This window comes from Labrus mixtus, chromosome 11 (genome assembly GCF_963584025.1).
Source record: "Labrus mixtus chromosome 11, fLabMix1.1, whole genome shotgun sequence".
NCBI lineage: Eukaryota > Metazoa > Chordata > Actinopteri > Labriformes > Labridae > Labrus > Labrus mixtus.
Genome location: NC_083622.1, coordinates 15,562,198 through 15,583,968, shown reverse-complemented (window position 1 = coordinate 15,583,968; position 21,771 = coordinate 15,562,198). Strand labels below are relative to the sequence as shown.

Below are 21,771 nucleotides of genomic sequence, written 5' to 3'. Positions count from 1 at the left end.
CCCTCCTTCCCTCTCTCTCCCGCTCTCTCTCTCTCTCTCTCCCTCCCTCTCTCTCTCTCTCTCCCTCCTTCCCTCTCCCTCCCTCTCCCTCTCTCTCTCTCCCTCTCCCTCCCTCTCCCTCTCTCTCTCTCTCTCTCTCCCTCTCCCTCTCCCTCCCTCTCTCTCTCTCTCCCTCCTTCCCTCTCTCTCCCGCTCTCTCTCTCTCTCTCTCTCAGTAGGGAGGGTAGGAAGTTCATTCTAATCATATAATCAGGTATTAATTGCATTTCAGTTTTTCATGCTAAATATGAAAAATCATACTCTGTCACAGAACAAAAACAAATGCTTTTCTAACAATAGTGAATATAATTACTTAATTTTTCTCCAAGGCAAGGATGCGGTGCTTGGTGGGGGTAGGGGATGTGGGGCAATCATAATCTCACCTAGGGCCACAAAATGGATAGAGCCATACCTACCTACTCAATTTCCCTTGGCATTTTCTTTGTTGTACATTTGGAAAGACTAGGTGGGTTTTTTGTATACTTGTGCTTTCCTTCATTTATTTGTATATTTTCTTTAATTTATTTTAATGTGAGCCTAAAGTTGAGACTTATTAAAAGTCTGTTTTCTTTCACATCTGTTAACTTAGACTCTAGAGATAGGCGAATTTTCCTCAAATCTCTTTTTTCACATCCTAATGTTTCAACTCTTCATTTACCTACATTTACTCTTACAAATATCAACATTAAACAACAAGTTGTTATCCATTATTTAGCCAGAAAATTAAGAAACTTTGCCATTACCTTCTTTTTCTGCTGCCATTTTCTATTACTCTGAGCTGTGTCAGGTGTTAAACTTGTAGCTTACTTTTGGCATATGCAGGCCTAACCATTTAAAAGTGAGAGCTTTATCTGCTTTCGCTATTTAGAACAGTTTCCCATTTTTCTGAGCATCATCATTTTGTATCAGTTCATTACTTTCTATGACAGACATGTCATGCATTTTTTCATCTGCTATAAGATCTTTCATTTTTGCCACTAAACACTAATAGTAATATTTCAGCTAAATATGCTCACCTCTTATTCATAACTGAAAGCTATCTCAACAAATGTCCTGTTAGTTGACAATATGTCCAATAAGTGTTCATCTTTGTGTTTCAGATCAGTATTTTAACCATGCAGATTTTTGCTTATTCAGCCACTTCAACATCTTTTCCATTATTCTGTGGCTTTTTAAACCATTTATCCATAAGTTTTAGCTGTTTCCACAATCTCCCCTTTCCTTTTGGCCTTTGTAACGATGTATCCATCCATTACTTTCAGTGAGGTTCATCTATTTCAACCATGTTACCATTAGATGAAGTTATTCAGAGAATGTATCCATTAGTAAGCTCGGAGTGCTTCTGCTGGAGGTAGAGACGGAAAACCTCTGTTGGCATGTTTTTCAGCTGTGTTGCAAAATATAAAAGTTGAACAAAGATAAAGAACATCGTTGGAATGTCTTTGAATTACTCTTATTATAAATAGACAGATGTCAGTAATGCTCTGTAACTTGAGATTAAGCTCTCCTTTCCTCAAAGGAAGACTCTGTGTTTTTATTTATACCAAAATTATTCATAAAAGCTAACCCTTGATATTAAAGTTAATTAAAATCTATTAACTTAATAACAGTTCCAAACCCCTTTCTTGCATATAGGGAAGCCAATAGGGTAGGCTACTGCTTTGCATTTCCTCCATTTCAATCGCTCCCTAGAGGCCACTCCATCAGTCCACTTAATCTTCCTATTTTAGCACCTGACCTCATATTGTTTAGGCATTTCAATGCTTTATATAAGTAAGCACTAAAAGAAGAAATAGTGCTAGAAGTTCATATGTAGATGCACAAAAGTACTCTTACCATATAAAGCAAAAAAATATTGATTCTCTTTTTCTATATAGCATTTTAAGGTGGACTTCATTTGTCTCCCATTGAGCCCTTTGTTTCAGGGCATAAATACAACATCATGTTTCTATAGAAATAACTGCTATGTCACAGTAATAAAACACGTTTTATAACTGGGCAGGATATTGATACAGGTAAATACCAATTAGTTGTGGGTAAAATGTAACATACAGATTGTTGCTACTTAATCCAAATACACTGTAAGAGAGAACCACTGACAGGAACCATGTTTTTGCAAAAAGAGTAGTGGCGGATTGAGGCTGTCTCAGGGGCAGGGGTGAAAGAGACAGAGAGACCAGCTGCAGTGGCACCAGCTGTGTGCCCTGTGTTGCATTATCACAGCTGGAAGGGTGTTTCATGACATTTCCCGCACATTTGGTCAATGTATATGTCACTTTGAGCTACACTTCTTTTTTTTTTGCACTTGCTCCCTTCCAACAACAGAATTCACAGAGTAAATGTATTTCCTTAAATTGCTATTTTGCCTTGCTATTGAATACAAGTTGAAGCTTTTTTGTGACTGCAATGTAGAGCACAAGTGAAAAGTATTCAGTTATGTTATAAGGATCTTCCTGAGAATACAATACAGGTGTTGTTAATAAGCTAAAATATCCTGGAGATATATTTTAGTCATTCATTAAAAAGAAAAATCAAAGACCCACCATATACTTGTATGCAGTCCATGCAAACCTGATAACCCTGAGTTCTCAGGAAAGAATTAGTCATGCTTTGTTGACGGTATTCTTATTTACATCTTGGCAAGCTGGAGATGCTGGGCAAAGCTTTGTTTCCAAGGTAACATGATAAAAAAAACTGTGTTTCAATTAGCACCATGGTAATAAAAAAATAGAGACCTAGAATGAAATCATGCTGCCATTTAAATTATTTTTCCCATGTTACACTTGTATGACTTACATTCAAGTGTGGTCTTCAACTCTTCAGGTGCAGTGCGGGCTGTCTAAAGTGATTGATTGATTAATTGCTTTCTTCATACTAAATACTATATTACCATTAATATGTCATGCAAATCTAGTCTGAGTAAGATGTGACAGAGGCAACTGACACTCTTAAACAAATATCTAAAGTAATGCTACGACACATTTCTGAGGGATGCAAAGTGAATATCGCAGTAAAACTCTCCATGTAGCTTTTAAAGGTCAAACAGTTTAACAGTGAAAATCATGTACAGCAGATATGCTACAGGAACATATCATCAATCACATTAAGGTCAATGCAATATATGTGCTGTACTACAACATAAGTCTCTGCAAGTCAAATAATACGTTTTTTATTCAGAAGAGCAGACATGTTTTATTATGTTCTGGTTTTATATAGCCTACACTTCTGGAGATGTTTAAAACAAATTCTTTAATCCTATATCTCTTCACATAGGCTGCATGTATTTCTGTATACTTTCCTTATTAAGCCTGAGAGATTTAAAGCTGATTAAATTAACAAAATCCGACTAGCATCATAATGAAGTTGTAGACTCGCTGTACCAGTTTAAAATATTAATATATCATTTATTTATTATTTTGTACAAAATAATGATTTCTCTTATGGCAATTGATCCTTTTTCTTTGCAGTGCTCTGCTAGTGACATTTCACTAAATCCCATACAGTCACGTCGTTTTTATGGTTCTCCATCTTAATTGAAATTCCAACATTTCACTTCTCTTATGATAATCCGTTTAAAAAAAGATTTAGTCTGAGTTAGGGGGCGTGCAAAAACATGATGTACCTCTTTGTATTTGACTAAGTGAGCACACTTATGCAAACTTATTCACTCTGCCACAGTTGACTTCCCAACTCTATTATCATATAGTAGTTATTAATGTATGATTGACCTATTTAACTAATGTTATACATTTATCATTCGCTATGCCTTGTGATTACATATTTACTGCGTGCACATGCTTCCTCTCCACCCATTGTCCTCTTATATTCTTTTTCTCCCTTTTCCCTTATTTTCATCATAGCCCCCCCCACTACATGGCCTCTGCCTCTCTCTTTGCTGAGGTTGCTGTACCTTCTCTGACTATGACAAAGTACTCTGCACGCATGTAGTGGTGTATTTCTCTGTGTGCGTGTGTGTAGGCTGCACTGTAGTGTTTGAGCGCATGCACTGCCTGCATTAGCTTCATTTTTAGTCGGCAAATTTTACTGTTTTGTGTTTGTTGGAATGTACACATTTGCCACTTGCACCATGCTGGTGTGTGTTTGATGTGTGTGTGTGTGTGTGTGTGTGTGTGTGTGTGTGTGTGTGTGTGTGTGTGTGTGTGTGTGTGTGTGTGTGTGTGTGTGTGTGTGTGTGTGTGTGTGTGTGTGTGTGTGTGTGTGTGTGTGTGTGTGTGTGTGTGTGTGTGTGTGTGTGTGTGTGTGTGAACATACTGCCGCATACTAGCCCTTACATATACTGCTTATGTCATACTATACTCATCTGGTTTGTCCTCCATTACCCCTCACTTTTTTCATCACTTGCTCTCTTGTTCACCTTGTTTCTCCCTGCATGCTCCTCTTCTCCATCCTCCCTCCCTCCCTCCTCTTGGCTCCCCCTCCTCCATCTCCTGTCTCCTCCTTCTGTCCCCTCCCTCTTGTTTCCTCCTTCCTTTCTTCCGCTCTCTCTTTCCCATTGATAGTGGTGCATTTGTGACTAGAATACTGAGGAGCTAATCATTATTCCACGAGCGCTACGCAGTGCTCAGGCAGAATGTCAACCCCCCCACCCCCCCACCCCCACTGTCTTCCTCTGTCTTCCTCTCCCTCCCCTATTTTGCATCCTTTTCAAGCAATAGTTAAATTGGAAGCCACATTTGTGTTCTACAAAGAGAAAAGTGAGGAAACACTCCATACACATTGGTAATTGCAAACACTGGGCTCTTCACACCCGCAGTGAGGTGTATGTGTAATGGTTGAGTAAGGTTTACATTTGTGCTGTGGATGGTATTCGTGGTGTGTGTGAGTGTGTGAGTGATACGTAGTTGTTATGTAAAAGTGCTCCACATCAATTTGTCAAGAGCAAAGTGGTGTGGGATGGAGATGAGAGAGAGACAGCTGTTGAATGCATATTTAGAGAGAGGAGAGAGACTAAAACAGAGAGTGACAGAAGACTTTCAGTGGATGCAGTGAGGCCTTAAACATAATATTATATCAAATTGCCTCATTGCATTTCTAGTTTCTGGATTTTCAATTTATAATAACATAAAATGACTGAGTAGTAATATATACGCACAATGCTAGTCTAAAAAGGTAGAATCAGTGTCTCCAAGCATTGCTTGACACTATGATTTGGGTAAATTAGACCAGTGGAAAATTAGAGTATAATAACACGTGCTCAAACACTCACTCAGAGACTGCGGGCCTTGTGTCAGTGTGTGTGATGGAATTGGAGTGACAGAAGACTGAGACTCCTCCTGACTCCCTGAAAACTGCAGCTGTGGGTTACAGCCGGGGGTACCGCTGTGAGCAAAACCCTCCTCGCCATCCACATGCACAGACCCTGATAAAGAATTGTAAATTTGCAAGTTATTGGATGCAAAAATAGTCAGATCCAAATAGAAGCAAACACAAAGACAAAACAAAAATGTCGTTGCCTAAGGGAACCTCTGGCGTGACATGGCGGCGGTCTGATAGGCACAAGCATGAGTGAGTAATAGGTGTTCCAGCACTGTCCGCCCACTGGACAAAGACATCTTAAGATGCGCATTATTTTGTAAGATGCAAAGTGAAGAGGTGAAAACATGATGAAGCATTGGGAGGGGGGCTTTTTGAGGCTAAAGTAGGGGAGACAGCTCAGCAATGTCACTAACTATATTTGCTTCCTGTTTTGATTAGGGGACAGCTACGTGAGCGAATCAGAGTTGATGTTTCCAAAGGCCCAAATCAGGCGGTATTAGTCAACATGGGAGACACAAATAGTCCATTGCTTTACATGATGTTGCTGTGTATAACTAACGAAATGCAGAAGCTATGTGAATGATTCACTTATAGACACATGACAGGTTTAATCATCAGTTTGTTCTTTTTGAATCTAACACAGATCTTGTCATTTAACACCTCCTCTACAATCTTTTAAAGCATTATTTACAAATAGCACTGCCAGGCAACACAGCGTTGTCACTAGCAATTAAAGAGCCACCTCATGCACAGAGTGACAAAATCAATGATTCAACACAGTGTGGCAAGTTTAATGGCCTTGGAGGACATGAAATGCTAAGGGAGCATTGGGGCTGCAAGGTTAAGAAAAAGATCTATATTGAAAAGGCTACTTGGACCGACCGAGCACCAGAGAGGAACAAAGGCATCATAAGGCCAATGTCCTGGTCTCGTTAGGAAGGATGAGACAGCGTAGTGTGTAAGAAGTGAGGCAGTGACATCATATATTGTGAACTGCTTCTCTGGAGACTGCTGTCTGCTCACAGTGGACTCATGCTGTTGTGGAGTTGTGAATTATATGAGTGAACATTATAAATAGTGAGGAGGATGTCAGCTCCATTCAAGGGAGTCCCGCATGAAGTGTCAGGGAGCTCTGGTGAGAGGACAGATGATTTCCAGCACATTTGTCACCGTATAGTAAATGTGCAGTGGCTAAAGACATGGTCAGTTGTTGTTTTTGTAACAGAAGAAATAATACAACACTTAACATCTTAGCTGATCCTGTCCTGAACGTCGGGCTTAGTATGCTCTATTAAAAACATCCTTTTTACATAACATGTAAGGAATCAGTTATTGCACTTAGCCCCTGACAATAAAATGAATATGCCACATGATGATTAACACAATATAGCCGGAATAATTAAGTTAGATTGCCATGTTATGAAATGTTAAATACTAAGCATTTTTGAAAAGCACACTTGCACATGTTAATAAAAAGTCATGTTCCCCTTTTCTTGTGGCAGAACAGGAAGAAGTTGTATATGAAATCGTTAAATGTCCCTCTTCATGTATTTTAAGAACTGAGAAGTGTACTTTAAATATATTAGGAACAAAAATGTACATTACTTGAATGATTAAACATGATTAAACTCAACTACTGTGTGAGACTGCACTCGTGTTTGATGGTACCTTGCACTCTGACAGGATTATTATGCCTGTGTGTGTGTTTACCTCAACTTGCCTGTCTTGCATGTGTGTTACAACATTGTGGTTTTGTAATTGGACCTAGGGATATTTGAGATACTTCTTGAAATATGCTTAAGGGTCACAAATGATCCCAAATACACTTCACCATGATTTCTAACACTAATATGTGTCTCTATCCTACCCCCAATTATGAGAAAAGTCCATCCTCTCAATCTTTCGCCTGCTCCACTTTTAAGGAAATGTGTACACAAACAGGCCGTTTGAAGAGTTTCCCTAGGTGGGTGACGCTCCCTCAGCTAGGTGTTAGTTCTGTGCTCACCATTTTGTTTATGGTGAGTCTGCCTTCTCACCATAAACAATTGGGCATGGTGTAAGAAAGCCCAAGCGAACCAAGCCCTTCCAGAGGGGCGTGGTCAGACACAGCTCATTTGCATTTAAATGTACAGACACAGAAACAGCCTGTTCTGAGCAGGGCTGAAATAGAGGGGTTTATAGGCATGATCAAATACAGGATCAGAGTGGATTTAGAACAAGAAACTCCACAGACATGTTTTAAGGATGTGTGAGACTTATTTAAATGGGTTCAAAAGGAATATATATGTGAGCTTTAAGATATACTGCACAACTGAAAAGTAAATCATGATAATGTGAAAGCTGATAAGTTTTATTGTCTGTAAAATCACTATCTACTTGGCACACTGGTGGCCTAGGTGTGTATTAAGACCTTTAACTGCAACATCAAGGGGTTTACATTCAGCTGGATTGCTGCTTAGGTTTCCCATCGCTCTCTCTATCTCTCTCTCTCTCTCTCTCTCTATATATAGATATATATATCTATATATATATTTCTAACTATCTATCTATCTCTATTCTCTACACATTATTTCAATTCATGTCTTTGCTGCCATGCATTCTGTAAATGCCCCCCCACCCCTCCAAAACACCAACAAACCAAAAATCTAAATCTAAAATATAATAATTTACTACAGCTGTCAAATAAAACTTGTTAAGTTAAAGTCTGAAGTGACATAATCTTGAGCTTTCTAATAAAATTACAAATGCTCCTAAATTACATTCTACTTGAGGAAATGTAATTAGTTACTTCCCACTGTGTAAGGCTATGAACATGTTAGATGTTATCTCACTCTCTGACAGTATTTATGCTTGTGTTTGTGTTTACCTCTACTTGCCCTGCTTGTGTTTGTGCATATCAGTGACATAATGTCAATATGTGCCTCCAAATGTGAGCCCAGTTGTGTGTTTACATCTGATGCTGTTGCTGTGTGTCTGTGTGTCATAGGGCATGAGGCGAGTTGCGTGGTGGTGTGATAGTGTTTGTCACCCTGAGCATGTAGCCATGTCAAACTCTGTCAGGCTAGTTTACCCTGGCAGAGGATGTAACACATCCCTATGATTACTCTGTCTCCCTCTTTTTCTCTTTACCTCTCTCTCCCTCACTTTCTATGGCATGCGTGTGTGTGTGTGTGTGTGTGTTTCAGAATGTGTGTGTTTTTCCTTGTGGACAGTGTTTTGCCTTTCCCCCCTATTTCAAATGTCTATCTCAGAAACGGACAGAGAGAAGAAACAGGGTAGGGGGCTGAGTTGATATTCATCTTTGAGAAGAAATCCCTAGGAGGGAGAGAGAGAGAGAGAGAGTAAAGCAGTGGGTGTAGGAAAGTAGGAAGGAGGAGGGAGAGAGTGGGAGGGTACTGGGAGAGGGAGAGAGAGAGAGAGAGAGAGAGACAGAGCTGATTAGATTTGAGAAAGCCAAGTAGGAGCGGGTATACTATTGAGCAAGGGAAGAGAGAGAGAGAGGCAGAGAGGGGAGGGGGACTAAGTGAATGCAGTTTGCCGTCGCGTGTCGCCGACTCACAGCAAAGTCTACAGACAGGCAGGAGGACAGATTGGACCTGAATCAACAAATGGATACAGAAAAACTGGAATTACACTGGATATGAGGAGAAAATAAGGGAGGACGAAGAGTCAGCCTTCATCTCTTTTTATCTCTGCATCAGATAGCGCTGTGAGGAACCCACAGGGAGGCAGAGGAACACAGCGGACAACTCATTTCTCTCTAACATCCTTGGAAGCCGAGGAGGAGCTAGAATACAGCCAGATTGGATTTAATATATGCTTTGTAAGTATATGTATAGCTTGAGAATTCAAGTGTACAAGGTTTGTATGTGTGTATGGATGCTTTGGTTTAAAGAAGGACAAAAATAGAGGGGAAGAAGGGAATGAAAATGCAGTAGTGCTGCAATGTCTCTTCTATTGTGAAGTGCTGTGTGCCTCACTGAGCAGCTTTTTTTTCCTCCAATTTAAACAACTACCCCAGACTTGACTCTGTGTGTTTGTGCCATTTCCTCCACAGTGCCGCTGTGTGTGTGCGTGTATCGGTAGTGTGTGAGAATGTGTGTGTGAGCTGATAATAGCAGCCCCATTTGTATTCAGTGGAGGGAGCTCCAGGATCTCGCTGCGCCTTTCCCCAGGATGGGATCACAGAGCAGGGATTGTGCTCGCCTGTGGAATGCCCTGCTGAAATGGGTGAGTGTCCGTCCTCCTCTTTTTTTACTCCTTTTTTCCCTCTTTACGTTCTCTTTCACACCTCCTATTTTCATGCTCCTTATATCTCTTAGACTACACACTCTTCTTCAGTCTGCAGTTATATTAATAGTATTTTTTCACTGCTGATGGGTTTTCCCTTCGTTTCCTCCATGTCTCCCCCAACCACTCACCCTGTCCAACCAACCTCCCTACCACTCCCCCACCTGTTTTCCTCCATCCCTCCTTTTCCTGGTTCTTTTTTCATCCAGCAGTCATCCTCTCCTTATCTCTTTCCCCCACATCAAGGCACACACATGTCTATCCAGTTTAATGGATTTGAATGAAATCTGAATGTTTTACTTTAATTTGTTGCTTCTCTCCCCCCTCACTCCCTCTTCCCTCCTCTCTTACTTTCCCTCATCGGCTGTGTTACCCCTCCCCCCCACTCTCCTCCATCCATCCCTCTCTCTTTTTCTGTCTCTTCAAGATCCTCTCTACATTCTGTTTGAATTCAGACATACAGAGAGACATTTGAGTCTCTTTCCTGACATAGGCACTGAATGGAGGTGCTGGAAATGTGTATGTGTGTGCTATTTCTGTGCCTGTGTCAATCATTCTGAAAGCTTTTCATGTGTTTGCGTCTGAGGCACAATGCAGGGAGGGCAGAGGTGTGTGTTCAGCCTGAGTGTGTGGGATTGGTGGAACAGAAGGTTATGAAGTAGATCAATGTGTTTAATTGCTTCAGGCATGACAGCTGTGACAAACGCACGCGCACACTCGCATTGTCGCTCCTTTGACACGTACCTCCATCTTTGCACTTCTTGCTGACATTCCTCCTGCACACCAATTCACACCTACCTGCCCCTGTTTCATGTGTGACCTGAAAGCATGCTAATGGTGCACACACAAACAAACACTGAGCGATGACCTTACTCAACACACACACATGCTAAATGGTCCTATGAGGATCTGGGTGTCACAGCAGGGTCAGTTCCATCCACACAGCAGTATTGATTAGAGATGAAACACTGAATGGCCTCTAATATTTCATTTGAAATGGACCATCACCTTACTGGACTGTGGAGAAAAGTAAGGAGTCACTAAACCTAATAATGATTTCTTCTTCTGTTGACATTGATGATATTATCGATACACAGCTCTTAATTGACATCCACTTCAAAAGAAAAACATGCCATTCAGTGCTTTTCTGAATTATGTAGGTATTCTTCATTTAACTGTGAACTGAGAGTTTTTTTTATTAGACTTTCATATATTCAACAGGTGCAAACTGTTGCATAGTAACAGCAAAGACTACCTGTTGGGTAGCTAAGATTTGAAATCCTGCTGCTATTTTTAAAAATTAAGGCAATCTGTTAGACAAAATGCGGGGTGATTTATTAGAATAGAAAAAAAAAAGAAACTCAGCAGGCATCCAAGTCTTTCAAAGCTCAGGCCAATGTTTGTTTTACCATCTGTCATCTGCCTGGATACCTGTCTGCCTTTAACATTGTTAGTTTTCAGGGATGTAAGACTATGTTTTGGCAGATTATAAAGGTACATAATTGTAACAAAACCCTCCGTGGAGCTGAACATTTGATGTTCAGCACAGTTTTCACATAGGCGCTACATTTTAGTTGTGTGCAAAAGATGCAAGAGAGGGAAATCAAATACAAACATAATGACCTGTCAGAGATCTCACAGTACAGATTGAAACTCATACATAAAAAGGGTTGCAGGTAATCTTGCATCAGTTTGTGTAAAAACATGGGAAAACTGTCAATGTTCCTTTATTCATATTGATGTACATTCACTCCTTTTCTCCAGGGTTATTTTCATTCTAACATTTGTATTCTACTAATATGTTTTTTATCTAGTTCAATAGTGCTCTGCTGAATTCAACAGATTCTATACATCTGCCATGTAACCTATTTAAAATGAAGAGAATGTAAAGCTGAAAGGCAGACTTTTACCCCCAACAAGACTAATTTTGATATTTCATTGAATCAAACTGTGATCCCTGTATTATGTTTTTAATGCTTCCCTTCATTTAGTTTGACAGCTAGTGCAATGCTAGTCTATACCTGGGCTGCCACAAAATATCTTGTTTGAACAAATTCAAACTGATATGTAATTTGCTTGAATGCAACCCATGTGGCCTTATCCTAAAACTCACTGAGGAATAAACTCTGTTTAATCAGCAGTGCCTCAGCTACTTCACTTGAGTGACAAGCTAGCGTTACCATAAGGCAGCTAGTTGCAGTACACAGCTAGCTAACAGCCCTTTCTTACGTGTATAGTGTTGAATCCACTTACCATCGAGAAGATTTGGTGTCATTTTTTTGTAATTCAGCACAGCTCTCATGACTCTCATTTGCCTTTTCCGTTAGCAAAGAGGGCAACAAGAGGGCAACAAGGGCACAGAGTGGATCAGACCGTCAGTGTGTTAAGGGACGTCCCAACTGGATTAGGCACATGCACCTCTCTCACTGCAAATGTTAAGCTCTAGTAAATCATAACAGGCCAAATACTTTATGTTTCCCCTAGTGGGAATGCCGGATTAAATTCTAGGGGAAAAAATCACATTCCTAGTATACCCTGTCAAGTGTGACTACGTGTACCTGACCGTTGCTTTGACTCTAGTCCTTCACATGCCTCAGGCATTCTGACCAGTCAAATTTCTTGCAGTCCTTCAGTGTGCTCCCTCACTTGCCTCTGGTGCTGGAAACTGTGGATTGTGATAGACAGCTAGCTTTGATTTTAAGAAAAAGACAGCAGAAATGATTGGATGAAAGCAGGCTAGGTGCAGTTTTAAAAATCGGACAGAGGAAATAGAAGAGTGATGTGATGGGGGAGTGTTAGGAAATGAGCTTGTTAGAAGAGAGTAAAAGGATCAAATCACAGGGTGAGTGAAGTGGAGGAAGGAACAAACAAGCAGCAAAGTCTGAGAAGAGTGACAAGGATGGAATAGACAGCAGGACGACAGGCAGGGTCGAGCGTGACGAGGTGGAGAATGACATGCGCGATAAGGCAGAGTGACACAAATGTCACCATGCTAACCTTTCATGCACTCTCACTCTCCCTCACCTCTACTTTGACTCTCTTCGTCTTCTACTTCTAGATCTGAAGCCTCACAGAGATGGACACCAAAATGGACAGCATGGATGCCAGTAGAGACCCTGCGGCAACGAGCTTTCTAGACCTGACTGCCTTCGACTTTGTCAGCCATCAGCCTGAACCATCCCAGCAAGGACTGAAGCTGGACAAGCTTGACTGAGATCCTGAGAGCTCGAAACAGAGTCGACAGAAAAAGGAGTCAAATTAAAATCCAGTCCACCTGTTGAGAGCATCAGTAAAAAGCTTCTTGGACTTCATCTGAAATGAAATGAGCTGCAGTGATGCTTGAGAAATGGTATGGAGCTTTTGGACATGTCCGGATTTATCGCCTGGATATCCTATCGAGATTACGACACTTTAGTGCACACTTTAGAGCTGGGCCTCTTTTCCAGATTGGCTTGTGGGCCAAAGCAAGTAATTGAAAATCCCCCCTTGAAACGCTCTTTCTTCTGATTTTTTGTGAGGGAGGACGTTTTTTTTCTAAGGAAGCAATTTTTTAAAAAACCCACTCCATATCCCACATTTTCCCCCATCTTTTTTTTTTTCACCATTTTCTCTCACGTTGTGGAGTAATACATTATGAAGCATCGCCCTTCCTTTTCATCCCCCCTTGGTGACAGAGAGACAGGAGGGACAGACTGTCCAGAATAGATAACGAACAAGGAGACTGACACACAGGAGAGGAAATAGAGGGAAACAGGTAGAGAAGAGAAATAAGAAGACAGATAAGGGAAATAAAAAATAAAATTTACTGGGGTTGTTAGTAATCCTTTTGGAGACTTTCCGATTCGTCTCTACCGTGTTGGAGGCTAGTTAGCGCAATGGGCAGGGGAGGGGTCAGGATTTACACTAGGGGGGGCACTTGAGCAGGAGAGTAGGCTTATGTCCCCCCTGCACCCACCTAATTTGAATCTTAGTGTTTGGCAGGAAGACAGACTGAAAGATGTCCTGGTAAACAGACAGCTATACCGAATGACAGACAAGCTCTGAGGCTAGAGAGAGAGACAGGAAGAGAGGAAGACAGGTACACAGCCTTTTCCAAGTGTCAGGCAGAGAGCCAGGCAGACATCCAGTGCAGGCACAGTAGACAGCGTGCAATTCATTGTCATTCTTTGCTGCCTGCAAGGGAGAGACAGAGAGAAGTAAAGAAAGCAGAGACAGGAAGGACAAGAGGAGCATCCCTGTGTTTGTAGCTTGTGGAGGATCTCACTTCATCTGCATCCACCTCAGTCAAGAGCCCATGCTCTGAAAAAAGAAAAACAGGCAGTGAGGGAGGGGGCTGTTACTAGAAAGGAAAGACAGGTTGGAGAGAGAGAGTGAGGGAGGAAGAGAAACAGAGGGAGCGAGCAGGTGTCGGAAATCCTCCCCTTCATCTGCTTGTCATTTACTCCTTTATGTTCTCTCGTCGTCTGGCGAAGTGATTGGTTTTCTGATGCTGGCGTTCCTCTGCACATAGCCCCCACATCACCACCACCACCACCGCCAGCACCACTGCTACACCCGCCCCCCCCCCCCCCCCCCAACCCTCCACAATCCTGAGGAGCTGGGCAGACAGAGGGAAAGCAGTAAAAGACAGAATAAAAGGAAAGGTGGAGCACTGTTGTGATTGACTAATTTTTCACCCCATTTCTTTTCTTATTTGTCAAGGAGGGCTCTTGTTATTTCTTCACTTCTTCTCAGAGAAGAAAAACACAGTCCAATCAATCCCTCATTCTCTTTGTAGACAGAGTTGAACCTCTCCTTTCATCAAGTGTTGATTTTTCTTGCCTTGTCCTAAAGGGATTATTTCCTCCATCTCAGTATAAACACTGGAATCCTTCAGATTCCCTCCATATGTCCTTAGCCCCCAAATGACACAGTGTGGACCCCTCTGATTCCCCCTTGGCATCCCCCACCCTCAACTGAAGTGCTGAAACCCTTTGGTCTCACATCTCAATGCCTGTGTTGACTCACCACTACAGCGATAATATGGCACAACGCTTCTGATAACGTCTGATTCATTCTGTAAGTAGGACTCTCTCTCTTCCTTTTGTGTGTGTGTATGTTTGTTCACATGTGTGCTGACTGTCATTAACGTGTATTCAGCTCATGTATGCACAAACACAGATGTGGTCTGTCTTTTTGCAGTGTTGGTTTTATGGTGTCTTCACAGCGGATTTGATTTCCTGTGCTTCCTCTGCTCCAGGCAGTTACAGTGTGTGAGAGTGTGTGTGTGTGTGTGTGTGTGTGTGTGTGTGTGTGTGTGTGTGTGTGTGTGTGTGTGTGTGTGTGTGTGTGTGTGTGTGTGTGTGTGTGTGTGTGTGTGAGAGTGTGTGTGTGTGTGTGTGTGTGTGTGTGTGTGTGTTTTGATCAGATTTTGATCTTACAGCAAAGCTTACAACAGCATCAGAGTGGTGTCAGAAAGAGGCAAAGGAGGTGCCTTTATGTGTGTGGTGTGTGTGTGTGTGTGTGTGCTTTCGTATTGGTCCTGAGGTTAATTTGAACTAATTGGGGGGGGGGGGGGGGGTGTTGACTCTGATTCTGATTCCCTGACTAGTTCTTTGTTGCCTTCATGTTTTAAGTCTTAATGCCCTGAGCGTTACACCCCGGCTTCATATCATTTCAACATCCTTTTATCTCCATGTCTATGTGTTGCCTCGGAAGAACCCGAATCCCAAGACCCAGCCTCTGCAATGTCCTGCATATTACTGAGCCCATCTATCTCAGTGGACACATCCACATCTTTATACACTCCCACAGTCACCAGGCCCTGCACCGGGAGACGCTCAATCAAGATAGTCCCTTCAAACAGACCAATGAACTGTGAATAACGCCATTACACAAACTCCCAGCTCAGAGCGTTACAGAGACAGAGAAGATTGGGAGGGTGCAAAAAAGGGAAAAGAAAAAGAAATCAAGGGAATGAAAAACATTCTGGAGATAGAAGAAGGGGGATGAGACAGGCAACAGAGAGGAGGACACAGAGGATCGAGGGAGGGAGGGTGAGAAACAGAGAGTGAGATGGGAGTGCGTTGGCCTGGAGGGGCCATGGAGCAGGAAAAGACCTCTGCTCCATGGGAGCACTCTGATGGGCTTAGCAAAGGCCCTGCTTTGTTCACACTGTTGGTCAGCCTCTCAGAATTAAGATTACTAAATAATACGATTACTGCAGCTGCACACTGATAACACGCTGCTGCCGATCCCCTTTGTCACTGTCACAAGAGCCAGAGAAGAGAGGAGGAGTGGCATATGATGGCATCAAAGGCATGACAGAAGTGACAACATTACACTGTCAAACGGGCCCATGCTTCACAACATGGCTTCTCTGCTTTCTGCTATGTTAAAAGCTCAAAAGCTGGTGTGATGATTCACATGAAAAGTGGCCATGAACAAGGTTTCTTAGGCAAAAAATACAGTTGGATCAAATGGATGAAGGTTGTCATTTTGTCCAATTATGTGACATAAATTTTGACTCAACTTATCTTTTTCAGCTGTGAATGTGTCACTGTAACTCATAAAGGGACAAAAAGCATAAACTAGGAAACGTCTCTGTATTACCTGATCCCACACGCGTAAACATAAACCAAAGCTCTCATGTTTAGACGTCTGCCCCTTATCTTGATGTTTTACACCACATCGTCTGCGTGGGCTATTTGTTTCATGTTTTCTGCGCTTGACAGATTTGACACGGATTCCTGCCAAGTTGACCTTGCAGTTTAATGTGTAATAAAAGCTGAATTCCCTGGCTGTGTTGCACATCGATACATGTTCTCCTGGTAGCTGATAAATGGTCTACTACCCCCTCGGGAGGAGAGAAAAAACAAGCAGGCAGCAAAAACCGCTGTCCAGTCCTACTGAGCGGAAGTAAAGTACAACCTTCAGAAACCCACTGATCCCAGTGTACTTAGCTAATATCAGGGAAGGTTTGAGCTCGAACCCCCCTCCTTGGAGACACGGAGCATCTTAGCTCTACTCTCAGCTGGAGCACCCATCTGCCTGCAGAGCTAAAGCTTTTCTAGGAGCAGGAGGCATTTGATAGTATAGTATAAAAATAACAAACAACAAACCAGAGTGGGGGGCAAAAAACAAAATCAATGAAATATGACACACATCAAAAAACATGCAGCTTAAAACAGCCTCAAACTACTACAAGTTGGCAACCATCCATTTCACTTTCTGTTCCCATGCAGCACATTTGTCATCTAGTGAATGCTTCATGTATATGTCAGGGAGTATACTTGCTGCACTGACAACAAAATGAACTTTGACCCCAAGCTGTCCCCCAGCTGAGCCCCATAGCCACAAAATAAATGTATGAGTCACTGTGCAGAACCAGAACAGCTCTGGTCAAAAAGCATCCATGTTGAATCACATGCCCTCTGCTCAGCGTGACATACAGAAACAGAAAGGCAATATGGGGATGATGCCAAATACCAAATTATCAGGAGCGTGTTCTTGCCGTTTAGTCTTCCTTTTTAAGTGCTTTTCACAGCAGCAGTGTAGTGTGTTGGTACAGTCTACTGTACAATCATTTCACTCCACTTGGTCTGAATTGTGGCAGAAATTCACATGGTTCATGAGATAATTTTCACATTGAGCTTCCCGTCCTCCTGTTTGCACAAGTCAGGTCCTTTCAGATCAGCGATCCCATCGTCCCTCAGGGTTTGACTGTCTAATTGTTGGCTTAGATTTCTATTAGCTGGTTCCAGTTGTCATTCTTGATTTCATACTTGATTTCATACTTCATTCCTTGATGATTCCTCACTTCTTTTATTGTTAAGGCAGAAAACACATTTTCAGATCTTTTGCCTCATTACTCGTTTTACAGTTCTTTAGTAGTAACAGCTGTTCTTTGGTCAGCATCTGTTATGTCTTTAACTGTGCTGTGATGTACAGGAAATGTTTCAGTCTTAAAAAGGTACTGGAGGTGAGCTGCCAGAGGGGATGAATAAAAAAAGATGATTTTATAACCAATCATTTACAATTAACTATTTGCACTTGTTTGTCTTAAGAAATTGTTTGTTTCGATGTATGCAGATGAATTGGTATTCATAGTGTCATAGCAGGAATTGATGGTTGTTTTTACTTTTATCAACACTGAATTCATCTTTTTTTTCTTTATGAGTGTGATTGGCTTCTGCAATCATTCCCCATGATGCCTCTTGCATGGCAAGTCACCCCTGAAGTATCTCTTTGAGTCCCCTGCTCTGAAATGAGCCTTGCTAATTCAGGATATGAAATCTCTTCTACAATCAAGCAGCACTTCAGCTTCCTCTGCCTTCAATCTTCCTTCGCTTGACCACCAGCGCGAGGCACTGCAGCCTTGCACTAAACCTTTGCTCCTCATTGCCTAATGGAGCACAAAAAATGTCCCTGTTTGCCTAGCTGTTTGTCCACTCCTGCTTGCTTCAGGCTAGCTGGCCTTGAGGGAAAAGATTGAGTGAGTGTGTGCTTGTGTGTGTGTGTGTGTGTGTGTGTGCTTGTGTGTGTGTGTGTGCTTGTGTGTGTGTGTGTGTGTGTGTGTGTGTGTGTGTGTGTGTGTGTGTGTGTGTGTGTGTGTGTGTGTGTGTGTGTGTGTGTGTGTGTGTGTGTGTGTGTGTGTGTGAAGGACGACAAAAAATGGACATTAGGACACACATGCCCTTTCAGTAATGTGCTCCCGGCTGGGCTGTTTGGCTGGCCATAAAGTGAATGCTGCTAATGGCCCCTCGGTTAATGGAGTCATTAAGATTGGATTGCAAAAAGATAAAAGCAATGTGTATAATGTGTGTGAAACGGATGGAAGTGTGAGCGTTGGTGTACTGTTACTGTAGCTGCTTTGTGTATTTCTGGTTATTTAGTGCTCTACTAGTTGATACTCCCAGGATGCCACTTTCTGCAACAATGACACTGTCCTGCATAAGCATTAGCAGAAAGGTCAGTATTCTATCAGTTTAATTGAAATGCGTTGTGAGGCTCAGGTGATCTGTCCTGACCAGCTCTGTCCTGATCAGTCAGCTGACCGAGTCTCTCGGAGTCACAGCTATAATGTTTTAGCGCAACATCGCCGCTTCCTTGTGTGTCTGTGACAAGTGACAAAGGCTGATGGGCTTGATTTGAGGTCATTTCAGGACCTGTCCCCGAGAGAATACAGCAAGGCTGGCGAATGGCATTCTGGGTAGTGTTGCGTGTTATTTTCATGGTGGCAGTGGCATGACTGCTCATTAAGTCTATGTCAATTTCTTGTTTTCTTACCAGAGGGTTTTGCTTATGTCACCGTGCTCATCATGTTTTAAGCTTCAGCTGCGGTTGGTCCAGCGTGCCTCGTTTGCTTGTTGTATTCAATGAAATGCAGCCTTTATTGCACCACGAGGGAAGGCTAGTTTGCAGGCAGAATTAACATTAAATCACAGGATAAAATAATTAAAACAGAGCAGAAAACTCTTTTCTAATTAGGCCGGGCAGAGAGTCAATACTTTTAATGCCAAACATAAAATAGTTTTTCTCCACTCTGAAAGTATAATTGTTGTAAAACTTCAAACAGAGCTGGATTTTACTACACTGTTTACACATTTCAGCACTTAAACCTTTGCCAGCTTCATGGAATATTTATCAGTCAAGTGGTGTCAGTCCATGTTTCAGAAGATCAGAGGATACATTTCAGAGTGAAAGAGCGCACCTTTTAATCTAATCAGTGACTAAGCAGAGAAAGCCTGCAGCTATAAAATGGAGTCTCAGCAGGGGTTGTCACACTGCAATCACTGATCAAACCTGTCTGCACACACCTGAGGGGGTCATGCTGCAAAATAAGGAAAACTGGCTTAATCTCCATGTTCTTTTATTTTCAGATAGACTAGTGATGGGTATTATCAGGGTGGATGTTCTGATCTTAGATTTCATTATGTCAGTCAGAAGAGACAAAATGATAGTAGATCATGACGATATGTATTTGTGTTCGGGAGTCTTTTTGTTAAGCCTGTAAATAGAGTGTGACTTCAGTTGAAGGGCAATGTCTTTTATTACAGTATGAGCTGAGGCTATCTTATACTGTTCATCCATTCTGCTACTATTCTATGTAATTGCCTTTGTGGGAGAAAAAAATGTTCTCTAGTCGTTCAGGTTACCAGCAGTGTCATCCTTGGTCTAGTGAGTCTATTTTACATTTTAATGTTATACTGAGGCTTCTGCTGAGCTGCAGTGTGCCAGACAGCGTGATAATGGCCCTCATCATGATATCTACAGGTATCACTGCTCTCTAAAGCTCATCATTAATATATGTAGGTCTTAGATCAGCTCTGTTAGACTAAAAGGACACCAAGGTGGAACTCCGTCAGACAAGAATTTCCTCGTATTTTGGGTGGTCTTCCCTAAGCTTTCTCATAAAGAAAGAATAAGCCTAACTGGTGAATGTTAATTGAGACCCTAAGAATAATTTACAACAAATGGACTGATGTTACTGCTGCTAAATGCTGCAAAATTACCCGTGTACTTGAAGACCACATATGTTATATAAGTGTAATCTTCATTTCAAACAGCTTTGTCTTTTCCTTTCTACAGATAAAAAACACACTTAAACAAAAACACATGCTTTTATGTATTATACGATGAACAATAACACATAAAACAGACTTTAGGGAATCAATCTCTTCAATAGGGGAACCACTCAAAAGATTTCTCCTGAGTCTATATATCCAAAATGTTTATTTGTGGCAAGCAGTAAAAAAACATCTTGGATTAGAATGAAAGAGCATTTTGCAATGTCAAGATTATTATACTGGAATAAGCATTATAACATCAAAATATAGGAATCATAGAATGAAAAATAAGCTCTGTATTTCATGGAATGCCCATGCAGATTGTCCCAGTGAAGGAAGTTTCGTAAACTCTTTCACTGTATTTTAATCCAATGTGTATCTAGAAAACATGACGCAACATTTTGTCATAAAATAATAATTGCCATAAACATACATGTCATGCCCAGGATGTAAATAAAGGCAAGAACATTAGAATTTTCATCTCCAATATCATTCAAAAATATAAAGCTTGGTATTATATCCTTCTCATTTAGGGCATTATCTACCTGGCCAGATGTCAGACTCCAGCGGATGCCTCATCCACTGTGAAATAATCTGTAATATTTTAATCCACTTAACAGGAAGTTGTCACCTTCATTGCCGATTCCAAATATTGCCCCGTGTCTAATTGTTTCCACAACACTAGTATTTTGGGTTTGTGAGTCAAGAGCCTGTAATCAGCGCCACCAATCAGAGGTATTAACATGCGAGTCAGTTCCAGCTCAGCTGCCGCCGTCCAAATGGTGATGCAGCAGTTGATTATGGGCTACTGCCTGATTTAAAACTGCTGAATATTTAATTGACACAATGAAAAATAACACTCCAAATGGGCTCCTATCATGTCATTATAACTGAATTAAAAAAACAACAGACTGCATTAATTAACTGTCTTGTCATTTTATAGACTTCTGAGACTCACTTCTTTACAGAATAGAGGGTTCAAAAGATTCTCTCCGCAGAGTAAAAACTTGGCTTCCATGTTGACCCCCCCCCCCCCCTCCACTGCCCCCTGCTGCAACCACATACACAGAGGTGCCACAAAAAAGAAGGATATTATCTGCATGGTTGCCTTTTGGGGGTATAACTCTCTTGGTCAGAAAATGGTAGCCTGTGAATTCGGACGAAGAAGGGAAGGAGGTGTCGACCATAATTAAGCTCATATGGAGGTGAGTGTGTCAAAAAAAATGAAAAGATGCTTCACTAAACCACAGTAACTCTTTTACTGTTCTGACACCTTCCTGTGTTCTTTCCTTCTTTTCTTAATCTGAACAATATCAGTACATCATCCAAGAGGCTCAGTTCAAATGAAGAACCTTTTTTTTTTATTTGTCTGCGGTACATTGCTTCTTGATGTAATCCAAAGATTTCTTTGTCCGTTTTTTTTTTATTTCAAGCTGTGCCGAGCTATTCATTTGCTCAGGAATCAGAGTCTAAAGCTCGAGTAATTTAACTTGTGCTTTTGTCTGAATCCACTCTTTCTTCAAGTAATTTTCACTCTCCCCAAACTCAGAAATGCTACAGGCACAAGAAAAAAAATGCTTTATGTACGCTCGATTAGCTGTGTTTGTACACCAGCAGA

General features: G+C 41.5%; 1 protein-coding gene across 2 annotated transcripts in view; it reads left to right on the top strand.

Annotated features, from left to right (window-relative positions):
- Window positions 1-8,799: 8,799 nt before the first annotated feature.
- The window catches only part of grik5 (glutamate receptor, ionotropic, kainate 5), an 83,298-nt gene continuing 70,326 nt past the window's right edge, over window positions 8,800-21,771 (top strand). For both annotated transcript variants that reach the window (XM_061050300.1, XM_061050299.1), the window contains exons 1-3: window positions 8,800-9,139; window positions 9,374-9,546; window positions 12,665-14,664. The gene's annotated coding sequence lies outside the window, so the exon portion shown is untranslated. The remainder of the gene's footprint in view (window positions 9,140-9,373; window positions 9,547-12,664; window positions 14,665-21,771) is intronic.